This window comes from Protopterus annectens, chromosome 1.part1, assembly GCF_019279795.1.
Source record: "Protopterus annectens isolate FY-2018-M chromosome 1.part1, PAN1.0, whole genome shotgun sequence".
Lineage (NCBI taxonomy): Eukaryota > Metazoa > Chordata > Ceratodontiformes > Protopteridae > Protopterus > Protopterus annectens.
In genome coordinates this window covers 1,133,057,758-1,133,074,452 of record NC_056726.1, presented here as the reverse complement: position 1 = coordinate 1,133,074,452, position 16,695 = coordinate 1,133,057,758, and positions in this window count along the sequence as shown.

Sequence of the window (16,695 nt, the reverse complement as noted above, 5' to 3'; positions counted from 1 at the left end):
TTTAAGGGGTATGTCAGCCTTTCCAGAGAATAAAGATATCATCCAAAAATCTATTGTAAGTAATGATATCTGAAAATATTCACTCCTAAATACATGCTCAAGTCCCCATCCCAATAAAACCAAGTTAGCATATACGGGGGCATAAGCGGCCCCCATGGCCACTCCTTTGATCTGCTGAAAATACTGCCCCTCAAAAAAGATATAGTTGTTCTCCAAAATAAGTGCCATGATCTCACATATCAATTTAACCACATCTGAGGGTAGAAGGGAACAAGTAAAAAGTACCTCTTCAAAGATCTCTAGACCCTCCTTCTTGGGAATACAGGTGAAAAGGTCCTGCATGTCTACAGTTAAAAAAATCAAGTCTGAAGACCAAAAATCAATTTTAATCTTCCCCAAAAATTCCCAAGAATCTTTCACTAAATGTGGCACTCCTTCTACCACATGTTTAATCCTTTTGTCAACATATACAGCTAAATTATCTGTCTTAGACCCTCCAGCTGCCAGAATAGGCCTAAAAGGTGGAGTGGCTATACTCTTATGCACTTTGGGTATACCAAACATCACAGGTATTTTGAGATGGGAATTAGAAAGAAAATGATGCACGTCTCTGCTAATCCTTTGTTCCATATAATAAAACTATCAGTCCTCCAGTAAGAAATGTGTACCTCATTTTTAGATACTTGAGAATAATTTTCTTCATTAAACAATATTTCTTGCATTGTGTTGGTGCAGTCTTCAGAGTTGTGTATAATAATACTCCCTCCTTTATCCGCGGTCATAATACGGATAGTACGATCATCCCTAAGTTGTTGTGATAAAGTTTTTTCTTTTGATAACAAGTTGAAAGATGATTTGAAGGTGGTTTTGGTTTTAAACTTGTTTATTCATGATTGAGTGCTTAATATTTATGTGTTGTTTAATATTTATACATTATACACTTTTACATTCTATTGTATAGATTTCATCAATCGTTTTTGTGGGCTACCTATTTAAATTGCTATTTTGTGTGATTCACTGTTCTGAAGAAGTCTACTGTGGATTGACGAAAACACTAAACTTCTTAATAAATTGATAGAGAAAAAAACTTTTTTGTTGGAGAACAACTTTCTTTTTCACACACCTGGAGTAAAGATCACCCAGGTGCTTATTTTGTTGGTTTAGGAGTTCAGCATTTGTTCACTAAACAGATAGAATTAAAGAATCTTCTTTATCATGAAAGAAACAAAGACCTGTCTCTCTTTTCCATTGGATGCAAGTTATTAATAGAATAATTAATATTGATTTTAATGCTATAAAAAAAAGATTTTGTCTGCAACTATTGGGATAGAATGTTCTCAACATGCAATAGACACTAGAAATAATGTTTTATGTATGTCTGTACTTTGTTATCTCCTGTGACAACATTTTTTAAACATCAGAGCAGGCAGATTGTAAAAAGTCATGCTAGTGTATATAGGACATGCTTATCTACCTTTAAAAGTTTGATTGATAAGTGGTTCAGTAATAGGGTATATGATTCTGTAATAGTTGCAATCTCTAAAATGTAGGCTCAATATTTGATATGGTTTCCCTTTACCTCATATAATCTCCCTGATCTACTATAAGCAGTAAGTCTGTTGTTAGTTTCATATTTATTAATTTATAGGTTAGATGAGTTTATATTTTTTCTATATTACTTATGTGTACAATTGTTCATAGGATCATAAGCCCATACATTGGTACAGGTGAATTGTCTTTGTGGACCATTCCAAGCCCAGTCAATTAACCCATGTGAGAATCAAGCCCTGCACCTTGTGTATATAAGGGGAAACACCTTAACCACTATGCCAACCTCCAACCCTTGCAGAGATTTTTTCATTTCATTTCTTCATCTGTCTCACAGTGTGCATCCTACCATCCATCTCAGGCACTTCATCTCCGACATCTGTAGCTTCCTCAACTGCTTTACCTTAACTGCCCTGGTTTCTGTACCATACAGCAGTACTGGTTGCATCACTGTTTTGTACACCTTATGTTTCATCTTCTTTGGCATTTGTTTGTCATGCATGACCCCTGAATAGTGTTGTTACTGTGATACAGTCTTCTCTACAAGATCAGAGTGTATACAATGTCTGTGTAAAACACTCTTTGTCTGGTAGATAGGTCAAAGGACTAAAGCTCCAACTTGTCAGTGAGCTGATCCCTGTGGCAAGGGTGCTGGGTTTGAAACTTTGCACCTTCATGTGTCTACTGTGTGACATTGAGCAAGTCACGTAACCAGGACTAGGCTACTTAATGGTCTCCAGGACTGCGTGCCTAATGACTACTAACCAACTGTTGTTGTTTGCAAACTATTCCTTATTACATAGGTGATCTAGTTCAGGAAATGTTATAGCAGTAGGGACATAGTTGTGTACTAGGCTAACAATCACAAGAGTCCTTTTAAGCATAGCCATACATCCTAAATCACTCACAAGTTGTGATAGTCTTGATAAATGTAAGCGGGTGCTTGGGAGATGAAACATTTTGTAACATGGGCCTGGCAAATTAACTTTTTACAGGCTGCCTATGTCCATTAGAGACATATGTGCCAAACCAGGGATGCATTTCCTGTTCCCCATTTAGTTCTTCGAGATATACCTGAATTGGGTTTGGGAGGAACTCTTCTTCACTTGGATGGGGACGCTGTTCCAGAGAAGTGGTAGTCTCTGGAATACATACCTGTTTCTCCAGCAGGTTCCATTTACATCACAGGCAAGGTTTTAAGTCTTTAGAACAGGTAATTCTTGTGCTGTTTGTTTTGCAGATATGCAAGGGGTCCATCAGGCTGGAGTCTAACACTGACTTGTATGTTGGGGATAGATATCCCCCTCAACAGCCAGTAGGACACAGAATGCAGGGATAGTTCTCTTTAATGTTTAATTATTTAGATGACTTTTACTTCTGAAAAGAGTGGGCACATGTTATAAGGTGGTTAATATTTCTTATGCTCTCATACATACCTTTCTGTTTAAACTGTGCTACACATGGCAGGATCTTATCACAGGGTGCTTGTAATCTTTATATAATTTAATGCAGTTCATCGAAAGTTACCAATAAACTGTGTGTAATTTATTTCTTCATAACAATAAAGGGTGTACTCAGTCAAAAAGTGGATATAACTGTTACTGGGGGTGGTGGGTTATCTGTGGATGAAAGTAATTTATGCTGTTACTATCTACTCATCTTTAAACATGTTTAATCTGGGTTTGTGGGACTAGTGTGCATGTGTGTGTGAATTAAGTTGGAATACTTTGGCTACTGTGTGTTTTTGTGAAATAAATTTGAAATATGTGACTTTTGTCATTATTATTTCTTGGTAATTATTTGACACGTCTGAGAAGAATGCAGTTAATGATTGCATGGTTTTGGGATGTTTGTGGATAAAAGTGACTAACTCTGCTGAGTTTGTAATGGGAAAAGCCATTAGTCTGTCTTCACATAATCAGTTGGCATTTATGAAAAATAAATTGAAAAACTTTATTGTGGCCATTTTTATAACAATTAAACGTGCAATGTGTACACAGTCAATAAAATGGCCATAATAGTTCAGTACAGATATTGGTAAATTATAATGAAAGCAGTACAAGTGGGCTTTTTTGCTGATGTGTTCTTTTGCCATTTATGGTTCATACATTTTGTTGTATTGCTTAATAGAAAATATGTTCATAACTAGAAATTTAAAATTCACTCTAACAAATGTTGCTGTATTAAACTAGTAATATAATTTAAAACACTCAGGAAAGTGAATCAAAAATTACATGCATTCATACCTATTCATAAAAATTTGTGCAAGAAGCCCCTGGTATGGAACCACTTAGGGCCCCAAGGTACACTCAAGCCATTATTGGTCAAATGTACTTTCAATGAATGCGTGTTTCAAGGGAGGAGGCTTTTACTGTTGCTCTTGCAAAGTCTTCTTTCAAATAAAGACTCTTTTGTTTTGTTTAGCACATGGCCATCACTGATTATCTATAAAATATGCAGTAAAAGTTTTAAATTAAGTCCACATCTTTGTAATTGTTGTAAAACTAAACAAGAAAATAACATGGACACTGACAGGTTTGAACAGTGTTTATAGTAACTGGGGAGAAACAGTCAAGTAATGGGTCAAAGCAATAGATGCAGGCCCTGGCCAATTATTTTGCCTGGAGCCCAATGTAACCACTATCTGGTTCTGGTTTAAGTACTGTTACTAAACCAAATGTTTACACTGCTATCACTTCCATGGGTATTACCCCATATGGGTGTATAGTCCAGTTTATATACAATGACTTCTGTAAAATCTTAGAGTCAAGTCCCAGGTTGATCAGATATGGAGAATAAAATCCCCTTCTACCTGCCACAGGTGTTCTAAATATAGAAGATGGAGCAAACCACAAGAGGCTCAGAGTGAAAAAAAGTTGATATGAGGTAGGAGTTGAGGGATCACCTGTCAGCCCTGACAAGAATCCTCTGCACAGGGAAGCAATGCAGGTACACGTATGACAACCTGCAGAGATGGAGGAGCTAAAGCTGGCCAGGTAGTGGAAAAAAGACCACAAATATGTCTTACCAGGTAGGGGAAAGAAGACCACCATTATGTCTTTATTTCTTATACTGCAAATTAATATATGCATATATATATATATATATATATATATATATATATATATATATATATATATATATATCTGCAAACAAAAACTTCTTTGACTATGCAAATAATAAAAAGCAGAGCACAACAGGTGTTGAGCTATTTCTTCTTTAATCATGACAAGAATTTCAGAAAAACATTTTTAGAAATGAGTATGCAACTGGTAAGCAGTACAATAAATATGCTTGTTGGTGCAAAGTAAACGGTCACATAGCTGAAGAAGTTTTTGTTTGTATATATCTATATCAGTCTGTCTATCTCTCTGTATTTTATATATATTTTTGCATTCTTGAGGGTTGAAAGCTCATATGAGCAAGGCTTGTTAGTAGTGAAAAAAGGTGAATGCTCATGTGAGTGAGCCTTTAAATGGGATCACAATACAGCAAGGTTAAGGGGCATTATCCTTATCCTGCTGTTGTGCGATCTCAAAGTTTTATAAATATATATATATATATATATATATATATATATATATATATATATATACCTCAAAGTTATATATAATTAGCAGAGAGTGTGTGGGGCTTGCCCCCCTGCAAAAATTAGAAAGAAAAATATTTCTTTTTTTGAGCATTTGCTCATTTGAGTGTTCACTCTAAAGTGATCACTCTTTAGATGTTCGTTCTTATGAGTGTTTGCTCTTTAGCACTTAGATATAGATATACATGATTGCATTTTACAATTTGGTAGATGTCATGGATATAAAAATGCCCTATTTAAACATATTACACATCTCACACACACACACACACACACACACACACACACACACACACACACACACACACACACACACACACACACACACACACACAAAGCCTCTACTAGACATTGACCTAACAGATAACTTCTTAGATACAGTATACAAAAACAAATCATTCTAGTAATATTAATTTGTATTAAAACAGAAATAAAACACACATAAAATACCCAAGAAATACAACTAAATAAAGGTAAAAATGACACCATTAACTAATGTAGCATAAAAATAATGTGGGCGGGGAAGCATTACTACTTGAAAATTTGTTTTTTCTTTTTTCATTTCTTGCAGTTGCCACCATAATGATTACTATTGTGAAAAATTTAAAGGTGTGTTAATTTGAAAACCCTTTGAGTTTGTGTCTCACAATAACCCCCTGCATGTCATGGGTCTATATTATAACATTGAAGTCTTAAAACTTCGAATGTTATAATATCAAACCCTATGCACCGAACGCTGAAAATAGCGAAGCTGCAGAATATCGAATACTTTCCTAGGGAAAGTATTTGGTGGGCCGTTTCTGTAGCTTCACTATTTCCTCAACTGTGGAGCAAAGATAACGTACTGGGTTAGGGTAAGTGTGCGAACAAAAGTGAGTATGCGATAGGGACCTTAGGGTTAGGGAGCGGGTAAGGTGAGTGTGCGATAGGGACTTTAGGGTTAGGGAGCAGGTAAGGTGAGTGTGCGGTAGTTACGGACCTTAGGGTTAGGGTTGGGTTACGGTAAGTGGATAGCATAGTGTATGTGTGGTCTAGTGTAAGGTTTTGTGAAATGTATGTGTGTGGATTATTTATTTTGGTGTGCTAGATTTGTGTGTATGTTTGTCGGAACAGCAATTTTTTTCCCTGGGAAAAATTTGCTATTTTGAGTATTCAGTGGTATGGTCTTTCGATCTAAATAGTTTGATATTATAACATTCGAAGTTTTAAGACTTCAATGTTATAATATAGACCCCATGCAGTAATATCTGCACCATGCATACTCTGTAATGCCTTACTGCATACTTATAAATTAGACAATGAGCATTGACCAATCAGGTTGCTAGTTCCTTTTGCATCAGATATGTTGTACAGCACAGAAGGAATGTATTAAGGGCACCTTGACCTCACATTCATTCATATGTCCATTGTCTTGTCACAGACTTCATAATCCACACTGCCACCATCTTGAAAGGTCCCTTGGCAGTGAAAACCCATCAAGCACATAAGAAATACCACCTCAATTCAAATACATTACTAGGGCCTGATAAATATTAAAAAAGAAATGAAAGAAAACAGAAAGCAGAATTACAATACAGATTAAATTACTTTACAGTAATAAAAGCACTGAAAACTCAAATAAGTATATTACCCAACCTGGAACAATAAAGAAAAAAAAAGTTTAAAGTGAAAGCATAAACCCCACAAAAACGAATAGAAAGTTTGTGGGAAGGTGTGATGAAAGGAGACACTGCCAACATAGCTAGATGGAATTTTGTAAATAATTATACATCATTTGTGAATATCAAACTAATTTTTATAAGATGCTTGTGTTGCAAATGTTTTAGAACTGTATGTCATGTATATATCAAACTGCTGTGTACAGATGTTTGCATTAAAAAGATTTTTATAAAGTGATTGTGCTTAAAATGTATCCACAGTGTGCCCTTCTGGAAGAGAACAGAAATGTACATGCATAGAGGGAGATTGGCATAAGATTTAAAATATTTGCCTTAAAGACACAAGGTGCAGGGTTGGATTCTCACATGGGTTTACTGGCTAGCCTTAAAATGACCCACAATGGGAGTTAGCCTGGTATTAATCTTTAGGGTTGGGAGGGTGGCCTAATGGTTAAGGTGTTTACCTTACAAACACAAGGTGCAGAATTTGATTCTCACAAGGGTTAATTGGCTAGGCTTAAAATGGCTCGCAAGGGCAGTTAGCTTAGTATTAATCTATGAACCTATCAACCTATTGTAACTGTTTAAATGTATAAGTTTAACAGAGGAAACGGGATGATTACCTTCAGTCCAGCAAACTTTAGAAAAATATCTGAAATTAAATGACTTTATAGGCTACTCAATAAAGACGCTATCTATTAAGTTTTCATTGCAGCTTGAGATACAAAGTCTGTACTAGGAAGCTTTCTGTATTGTCCTTTGAGTGAACTAATTGCTACTTTGGAAGCATGAAGGAATGCAATTGTTTTATGCCTTCCAATATCTGCCAAAGATCTGAGCAAAAGCCCTTGTCTGTATATTTTTACAGGTAGATGCTAAATACTGCCAGCTTCAGCAATGGGGGCTTGCATGAGAGCTAGAAGTCAGAGGATCAGAAATGATATAATTCTGCAAGCTATTAGCAGTAATATTTTAGATATTATTTGAAAAGTCTCTTTGAAAGACAAAGCACTCTGCATTCTGTCTTGGACCTGACAACAAGAACCATTCACCACATCTGCTTTGCTCTAATAATAAGTTACTAGAGAATAATATAATTCTCATAGATACAGTCAGGAATATAGCAAACTTTAGTTAAAATTTTGTTTTTCTTTATTTGTGTGAGCATGTACTGCAATATTATTTTAAATATTTCTTGTGATTTTGAACTCTGTTGTCACTGTGAATATATATTTAGTATTGTCTTGTTCTTTTATTATTTAATATTAAATATATTTAAATGTTTCATTGCAGCTGATCTGTGTAGAGATATTTAAGTATTGAGAGTACTTGCATATTTTTTGGTGACACTGTGTGGGCCACTGCTAATAGCCTTGTTCTTGATCAAACTACCATTTGTATTAATATTAATATCACTTACTTTATTGGGTACCCTTGGAAGAGCCTTAAGGTAGCTGGCAGGAGTGACTGGTGGCAGTGAAAACTACCTTATAGTCAGGGCAGAAGGGGGCATAGCTAGTAATCCTGTACCAGCCTTCCCCAGTTGTGTGTGTGTGTGTGTAACTCAAACATCAAAGAGTGTGTGTGTCAGCTACTAGGGCAGGGACATGAAGCACTGGTTGGACCATACCTCTCAACTGTATAAACTTTTGTAGGATGTCCAGATGTTTGCCTCATATTTTTGGTCTGTTCTTCAAAAAAGTTGTGGTTTTCCGGCAAATCACTGAAAATTGAAGTCAGTAAATGATACTAAACAATGACAGACATTTGGGTTTCAGACTTTACATCCTTCAGAAAATGCATAATAATGCAAAACCTGTTATTCTAACAATGTTTTAAGTTTATACGAGCAATATAAAATTCTGTCCCTGTTTTTGTGCCTTTGCCCCCCCTGGTTTTGTCCAGATTTCTTGCACTGAGAGGCTGAGAGGTATGGGTTGGACAGAGAGGGTGCTAGAGGTCTTGGTCACTCTGCTGAGATCTGAACTCTATAGCTGTGCCAATGGAGTCTTACTGGAGATCTGAAGGAAGAGGGAGAAATCATACCTGGAATGACTTTGGTTTCTCTGTCCTCTTAGGGGAAATTGCACTTGATGCAGAGAGCTGCATCTGTAAATACTGTGTGTTTACTTGTCATCCTCTCAATGAATGTCCCCCACTGTTGCCAGTGGAGAGGATTGAGGTTCCTTGATTATTGGTCCAGTGGTGAGTCATCACAGAAGGAACAGAAGAGAAATAACAAGAAAAGCACAGCAGCTTGTAAAAGAACAGAAAACAATCAACTACGCTAATCTAGGAGTGGAATTACACACACACACACACACACACACACACACACACACACACACACACACACATACACACACTCACAGACACACACACCCGCACACACACACACACACACACACACACACACACACACACACACACACACACACACACACACACACACACACACACACACACACACACACACACACACACACACACACACACACACAGTCACCCAGGCACACACATATACAGACTTACACACACACACACACACACACACACACACACACACACCTTGTGCAAGACACATGCTGCACAGACACACACACACACACACACACACACACACACACACTAGAAAGACTGCCAGGCATCAGCCTCCTTAATCTGTTCAGCCTCAGCCTATCCATGCAGTCTGTGCTTAATGCCCGAATAATAACTACACTGAGCAATCTAATCATGGCAGGCCACAGTATGGATCTTGTATGGAGTAGCTATAGGTTCAGTAATCTCACCAGCTTTATATACCTATACAACATATCATAGCAGAACTCATTGCTATAGTAACGTCAGACTGCATTATGGATCCTGGTAGTTATAGGTCCATTAACTTCACTAATGATATATGCAGAGCTATCGAACATATCATAGCAGAACTCATTCCTCGACTCATGGCAGGCAGCAGTATAGATCCTGATGGTTATAGGTCCATTAACCTTACCAAAATTATATGCAAAGCCATCAAACACATCAGAGCAGAACTCAGTCCTCTACTCACGACAGGTCAAAATATGGATCCTGGTAGATATAGGCCCATTAATCTCATCAGCATTATATTTAGAGCTATTAGCCATATCATAGTAGAACACATTTATGCAGTCAGAGGTAGCTTAATTGATATTGACAACAATCAGTTGTGTTTTCTGAAAGGTAGGCCCTGTCTTTTCAACCTAGTTAGCTTTTTTGAAAACATTACAGAGGCTGTGGACATTAACTTGAATAAGTGAAGGGTTTTGACATTCAACACTTCCTCCACACTGGTAAATTTGAAAAAAATAGAGCTACTTAATGTTTCCACCTGCATTATCTGCTGGATTGCAAAGTGATGTCAAGCTGGGGAAGTTACTGTTACCCACTCTGAATGTAAAATTGTAAGTAGTATGGTACGAGGAATCAGTGCTGGATACTCTGAATGTAAAATTCTAACTAATACAGTACAACAGGAATCAGTGCTGGATACTCTGAATATAAAATTCTAACTAATACAGTACAACAGGAATCAGTGCTGGATACTCTGAATATAAAATTCTAACTAATACAGTACAACAGGAATCAGTGCTGGATACTCTGAATATAAAATTCTAACTAATACAGTACAACAGGAATCAGTGCTGGATACTCTGAATGTAAAATTCTAACTAATACAGTACAACAGGAATCAGTGCTGGATACTCTGAATATAAAATTCTAACTAATACAGTACAACAGGAATCAGTGCTGGATACTCTGAATATAAAATTCTAACTAATACAGTACAACAGGAATCAGTGCTGGATACTCTGAATATAAAATTCTAACTAATACAGTACAACAGGAATCAGTGCTGGATACTCTGAATATAAAATTCTAACTAATACAGTACAACAGGAATCAGTGCTGGATACTCTGAATGTAAAATTCTAACTAATACAGTACAACAGGAATCAGTGCTGGATACTCTGAATGTAAAATTCTAACTAATACAGTACAACAGGAATCAGTGCTGGATACTCTGAATATAAAATTCTAACTAATACAGTACAACAGGAATCAGTGCTGGATACTCTGAATATAAAATTCTAACTAATACAGTACAACAGGAATCAGTGCTGGATACTCTGAATGTAAAATTCTAACTAATACAGTACAACAGGAATCAGTGCTGGATACTCTGAATGTAAAATTCTAACTAATACAGTACAACAGGAATCAGTGCTGGATACTCTGAATGTAAAATTCTAACTAATACAGTACAACAGGAATCAGTGCTGGATACTCTGAATATAAAATTCTAACTAATACAGTACAACAGGAATCAGTGCTGGATACTCTGAATATAAAATTCTAACTAATACAGTACAACAGGAATCAGTGCTGGATACTCTGAATGTAAAATTCTAACTAATACAGTACAACAGGAATCAGTGCTGGATACTCTGAATATAAAATTCTAACTAATACAGTACAACAGGAATCAGTGCTGGATACTCTGAATATAAAATTCTAACTAATACAGTACAACAGGAATCAGTGCTGGATACTCTGAATGTAAAATTCTAACTAATACAGTACAACAGGAATCAGTGCTGGATACTCTGAATGTAAAATTCTAACTAATACAGTACAACAGGAATCAGTGCTGGATACTCTGAATGTAAAATTCTAACTAATACAGTACAACAGGAATCAGTGCTGGATACTCTGAATGTAAAATTCTAACTAATACAGTACAACAGGAATCAGTGCTGGATACTCTGAATGTAAAATTCTAACTAATACAGTACAACAGGAATCAGTGCTGGATACTCTGAATATAAAATTCTAACTAATACAGTACAACAGGAATCAGTGCTGGATACTCTGAATATAAAATTCTAACTAATACAGTACAACAGGAATCAGTGCTGGATACTCTGAATGTAAAATTCTAACTAATACAGTACAACAGGAATCAGTGCTGGATACTCTGAATGTAAAATTCTAACTAATACAGTACAACAGGAATCAGTGCTGGATACTCTGAATATAAAATTCTAACTAATACAGTACAACAGGAATCAGTGCTGGATACTCTGAATGTAAAATTCTAACTAATACAGTACAACAGGAATCAGTGCTGGATACTCTGAATGTAAAATTCTAACTAATACAGTACAACAGGAATCAGTGCTGGATACTCTGAATGTAAAATTCTAACTAATACAGTACAACAGGAATCAGTGCTGGATACTCTGAATGTAAAATTCTAACTAATACAGTACAACAGGAATCAGTGCTGGATACTCTGAATATAAAATTCTAACTAATACAGTACAACAGGAATCAGTGCTGGATACTCTGAATATAAAATTCTAACTAATACAGTACAACAGGAATCAGTGCTGGATACTCTGAATGTAAAATTCTAACTAATACAGTACAACAGGAATCAGTGCTGGATACTCTGAATGTAAAATTCTAACTAATACAGTACAACAGGAATCAGTGCTGGATACTCTGAATGTAAAATTCTAACTAATACAGTACAACAGGAATCAGTGCTGGATACTCTGAATGTAAAATTCTAACTAATACAGTACAACAGGAATCAGTGCTGGATACTCTGAATATAAAATTCTAACTAATACAGTACAACAGGAATCAGTGCTGGATACTCTGAATATAAAATTCTAACTAATACAGTACAACAGGAATCAGTGCTGGATACTCTGAATGTAAAATTCTAACTAATACAGTACAACAGGAATCAGTGCTGGATACTCTGAATGTAAAATTCTAACTAATACAGTACAACAGGAATCAGTGCTGGATACTCTGAATATAAAATTCTAACTAATACAGTACAACAGGAATCAGTGCTGGATACTCTGAATGTAAAATTCTAACTAATACAGTACAACAGGAATCAGTGCTGGATACTCTGAATGTAAAATTCTAACTAATACAGTACAACAGGAATCAGTGCTGGATACTCTGAATATAAAATTCTAACTAATACAGTACAACAGGAATCAGTGCTGGATACTCTGAATATAAAATTCTAACTAATACAGTACAACAGGAATCAGTGCTGGATACTCTGAATGTAAAATTCTAACTAATACAGTACAACAGGAATCAGTGCTGGATACTCTGAATATAAAATTCTAACTAATACAGTACAACAGGAATCAGTGCTGGATACTCTGAATATAAAATTCTAACTAATACAGTACAACAGGAATCAGTGCTGGATACTCTGAATATAAAATTCTAACTAATACAGTACAACAGGAATCAGTGCTGGATACTCTGAATGTAAAATTCTAACTAATACAGTACAACAGGAATCAGTGCTGGATACTCTGAATGTAAAATTCTAACTAATACAGTACAACAGGAATCAGTGCTGGATACTCTGAATATAAAATTCTAACTAATACAGTACAACAGGAATCAGTGCTGGATACTCTGAATATAAAATTCTAACTAATACAGTACAACAGGAATCAGTGCTGGATACTCTGAATGTAAAATTCTAACTAATACAGTACAACAGGAATCAGTGCTGGATACTCTGAATGTAAAATTCTAACTAATACAGTACAACAGGAATCAGTGCTGGATACTCTGAATATAAAATTCTAACTAATACAGTACAACAGGAATCAGTGCTGGATACTCTGAATGTAAAATTCTAACTAATACAGTACAACAGGAATCAGTGCTGGATACTCTGAATATAAAATTCTAACTAATACAGTACAACAGGAATCAGTGCTGGATACTCTGAATATAAAATTCTAACTAATACAGTACAACAGGAATCAGTGCTGGATACTCTGAATATAAAATTCTAACTAATACAGTACAACAGGAATCAGTGCTGGATACTCTGAATGTAAAATTCTAACTAATACAGTACAACAGGAATCAGTGCTGGATACTCTGAATATAAAATTCTAACTAATACAGTACAACAGGAATCAGTGCTGGATACTCTGAATATAAAATTCTAACTAATACAGTACAACAGGAATCAGTGCTGGATACTCTGAATGTAAAATTCTAACTAATACAGTACAACAGGAATCAGTGCTGGATACTCTGAATGTAAAATTCTAACTAATACAGTACAACAGGAATCAGTGCTGGATACTCTGAATATAAAATTCTAACTAATACAGTACAACAGGAATCAGTGCTGGATACTCTGAATGTAAAATTCTAACTAATACAGTACAACAGGAATCAGTGCTGGATACTCTGAATATAAAATTCTAACTAATACAGTACAACAGGAATCAGTGCTGGATACTCTGAATGTAAAATTCTAACTAATACAGTACAACAGGAATCAGTGCTGGATACTCTGAATGTAAAATTCTAACTAATACAGTACAACAGGAATCAGTGCTGGATACTCTGAATGTAAAATTCTAACTAATACAGTACAACAGGAATCAGTGCTGGATACTCTGAATATAAAATTCTAACTAATACAGTACAACAGGAATCAGTGCTGGATACTCTGAATATAAAATTCTAACTAATACAGTACAACAGGAATCAGTGCTGGATACTCTGAATGTAAAATTCTAACTAATACAGTACAACAGGAATCAGTGCTGGATACTCTGAATGTAAAATTCTAACTAATACAGTACAACAGGAATCAGTGCTGGATACTCTGAATATAAAATTCTAACTAATACAGTACAACAGGAATCAGTGCTGGATACTCTGAATGTAAAATTCTAACTAATACAGTACAACAGGAATCAGTGCTGGATACTCTGAATGTAAAATTCTAACTAATACAGTACAACAGGAATCAGTGCTGGATACTCTGAATATAAAATTCTAACTAATACAGTACAACAGGAATCAGTGCTGGATACTCTGAATGTAAAATTCTAACTAATACAGTACAACAGGAATCAGTGCTGGATACTCTGAATATAAAATTCTAACTAATACAGTACAACAGGAATCAGTGCTGGATACTCTGAATATAAAATTCTAACTAATACAGTACAACAGGAATCAGTGCTGGATACTCTGAATGTAAAATTCTAACTAATACAGTACAACAGGAATCAGTGCTGGATACTCTGAATATAAAATTCTAACTAATACAGTACAACAGGAATCAGTGCTGGATACTCTGAATATAAAATTCTAACTAATACAGTACAACAGGAATCAGTGCTGGATACTCTGAATGTAAAATTCTAACTAATACAGTACAACAGGAATCAGTGCTGGATACTCTGAATGTAAAATTCTAACTAATACAGTACAACAGGAATCAGTGCTGGATACTCTGAATATAAAATTCTAACTAATACAGTACAACAGGAATCAGTGCTGGATACTCTGAATGTAAAATTCTAACTAATACAGTACAACAGGAATCAGTGCTGGATACTCTGAATGTAAAATTCTAACTAATACAGTACAACAGGAATCAGTGCTGGATACTCTGAATATAAAATTCTAACTAATACAGTACAACAGGAATCAGTGCTGGATACTCTGAATATAAAATTCTAACTAATACAGTACAACAGGAATCAGTGCTGGATACTCTGAATATAAAATTCTAACTAATACAGTACAACAGGAATCAGTGCTGGATACTCTGAATGTAAAATTCTAACTAATACAGTACAACAGGAATCAGTGCTGGATACTCTGAATGTAAAATTCTAACTAATACAGTACAACAGGAATCAGTGCTGGATACTCTGAATATAAAATTCTAACTAATACAGTACAACAGGAATCAGTGCTGGATACTCTGAATGTAAAATTCTAACTAATACAGTACAACAGGAATCAGTGCTGGATACTCTGAATATAAAATTCTAACTAATACAGTACAACAGGAATCAGTGCTGGATACTCTGAATATAAAATTCTAACTAATACAGTACAACAGGAATCAGTGCTGGATACTCTGAATGTAAAATTCTAACTAATACAGTACAACAGGAATCAGTGCTGGATACTCTGAATGTAAAATTCTAACTAATACAGTACAACAGGAATCAGTGCTGGATACTCTGAATGTAAAATTCTAACTAATACAGTACAACAGGAATCAGTGCTGGATACTCTGAATATAAAATTCTAACTAATACAGTACAACAGGAATCAGTGCTGGATACTCTGAATGTAAAATTCTAACTAATACAGTACAACAGGAATCAGTGCTGGATACTCTGAATATAAAATTCTAACTAATACAGTACAACAGGAATCAGTGCTGGATACTCTGAATATAAAATTCTAACTAATACAGTACAACAGGAATCAGTGCTGGATACTCTGAATATAAAATTCTAACTAATACAGTACAACAGGAATCAGTGCTGGATACTCTGAATGTAAAATTCTAACTAATACAGTACAACAGGAATCAGTGCTGGATACTCTGAATGTAAAATTCTAACTAATACAGTACAACAGGAATCAGTGCTGGATACTCTGAATGTAAAATTCTAACTAATACAGTACAACAGGAATCAGTGCTGGATACTCTGAATGTAAAATTCTAACTAATACAGTACAACAGGAATCAGTGCTGGATACTCTGAATATAAAATTCTAACTAATACAGTACAACAGGAATCAGTGCTGGATACTCTGAATGTAAAATTCTAACTAATACAGTACAACAGGAATCAGTGCTGGATACTCTGAATATAAAATTCTAACTAATACAGTACAACAGGAATCAGTGCTGGATACTCTGAATATAAAATTCTAACTAATACAGTACAACAGGAATCAGTGCTGGATACTCTGAATGTAAAATTCTAACTAATACAGTACAACAGGAATCAGTGCTGGATACTCTGAATGTAAAATTCTAACTAATAC